We start from the raw sequence: 2417 nt of genomic DNA on the forward strand, positions 1-2417 counted from the left end.
GGCTGGGTCTCAGTGCTTGCAGATCATCCATCTGATAAAGGGCATGTGCCTCAATATATAAAGAACTCTCAGGATTGAAAAACAAGGAGGAGCTGGAGAGATGGTCCAGTGGCTAAGAACAAGTGTTACTCTTCTAGAGGACTGGAGTGTGGTTCCCAGCACCCATAGCAGGTGGCTCACAACTGCCCTGTGACTCTGTCTCCAGGACATCTGACACCTCTCACCTCTGTTTGCACCCACATTCATGCAGCACACAGATACACAGACACAAAGACATACATGCAGGATTTTTTTTAAATACCCAATGAAGGCCTAGGTGTTATGGGGATGGCTCAGTGTGTAACACGCTCCCGGAGCAGGCACAAGGACCAGATGACAGAGTACCTTCAGCGTACAGGAGACCTTAGGTTCTAACCCCTGTACCCCAAATCCTACCCAACAACAACTAATGAGGTGAAAGATTTAGGAGACCCTACTCCAAGGAATAGATTGAAATGGCAGCAGGCAGAGGGGACACTCCACACACTCAATGAGGATGAGGTCAGAGCCATCCTGTGGGATACAATACTAGCATACACAAGCCAACCACAAAACAGGGGTGGTGGGCACACCTGCCAGCCCAGCACTCAGGAGCTGGGGGTAGGGGTGCTCAGAGAACAGTAATTTAAAACCACCCTGGGCTGTGTGAGAAGCTCCTTAATAAATAAATAAATAAATAAATAAATAAATAAATAAATAAATGGCTGGAAAGATGGCTCAGTGGGTATAAGTCCTTACTGCCAAGCCTGATGACCCGAGTTCAATCCCTGGTAAACACATGGCAGAAGGAGAAAACCGGGTCCCCCAAAGTTGTTCTCTGACTTTCGTGTGCATGCCGTAACATGCATGTATTCGCACACCACATAAAAACACATGCACAGAAAAAGGGAAAAAAAAAAGAGACATTGGATAAGGATGTGAGCATGGTTGCTGGGGATATGGTACAATCTGTTGGAAACGGTTCTGCAGATTCTTCTAGAGTCAAAAGTTTGCTTTATCAGCAGTTGCTTCTACGCGTCTAGGCTCTACCAAGGAGAGTATCCACGCTAACTCACACAGGTGTGCTTCGGGTAACCTGCTCACAACAGCTTCTTAGGGAGGCAACTGCCACCGTCCATCTAAACTTTGGCATGCTATCTCAATTTGCTCCCACTGCTGTGAGAAAACAGGACCAAAAGCTACTTGGGAAGGAAAGGGTTAATTTCGATTTACGGTTTATAGTCAGTCAGTCTGGGCAGGAACCTGGAGGCAGGAAGTGATGCAGAGACCATAGAGGAGTGCTGCTTGCTGGCTTGCTCACCCGTTGGTGTGCTCAGCTTGTTTCCTTCTACCAACTGGGACCACCAGCCTAGGAATGGCACCACCCACAGTGGGCGGAGCCCTCCCACATCATCAAGAAGTCCCGCAGGCCAGTTTGACAGAGGCAATCACTTGAGGTTCTGCCTTCCCAGGTGTGTCAAGTTGTTAACCAAAATGAGTTTCTATCAGGCAACCAGAGAGAGGGAGGACTGGGCCGCCGACACTACCCTGCACGCAAACCTCAAAACACTACCCGATGGTGTATGGAGTGTGCCTTTGAGCCCTACTCAGGGGGCAGACTCAAGATCTTAAGTCCAAAGCTAGCCTGGGCTACATAACAAGACTTTGTCTCCAAAACCAAAGCAGAATGACCCTCCCTGTACCCCCAGCCCCATGGTGCTCAGGGAAAAAAAGCCAGACACAGAAGGCCACAGAGTGTGTGATCCCACTGATAGGAAGCAGGCAAATCCCGAGACAGCAATCGGATTAGCGGTTGCCAGGGCTGCAGGTGGACCAAGGAAGGGCAGCGAGCAGGCTGAGAGAGCGTCGGTTTTTGGAAATTACTGATTTGTGCTCATGTAAGGGGCGGCTTTTTATACAAGTTACTCTTGTGTAATCTAATGGCCACACCAACGAGGGCTACCCGAACCTCCACCAGAGCTGGACCATTGGCCAGGAGGAGGCAGGAGGGCACAGTGAGTGTAAGGGAGGAGGAGGCTGAGAGACAGAAGCTGCCCTGGAGGAGGGTGCACGGTTGGCATGAGGGAGAGATAAAGGCAGGGCTACCCAGGGCTCTTAGACACACAGCTCACCTCAGGTCTCACATAGTGATCAGGTCTCCTCTGATTCCTAATCAAGAGCTCAAGTCTCTCTTCTCTTCTCTCTCTCTCTCTCTCTCTCTCTCTCTCTCTCTCTCTCTCTCTCCCCCTCCCCCCTCTCTCCCCCTCCCTCTCCTCTCTTCCCCTCCCCTCCCCTCCCCTCCCCTCTCCTCTCCTCTCCTCTCCTCTCTTCTCTTCTCCTCTCCTCTCCTCTCCTCCTTTCTCCTCTCCTCTCCTGTTTGTCTCCCTCTCCTGTCTGTC

This window comes from Rattus norvegicus, chromosome 19 (assembly GCF_036323735.1).
Source record: "Rattus norvegicus strain BN/NHsdMcwi chromosome 19, GRCr8, whole genome shotgun sequence".
Taxonomy (NCBI): Eukaryota; Metazoa; Chordata; class Mammalia; order Rodentia; family Muridae; genus Rattus; species Rattus norvegicus.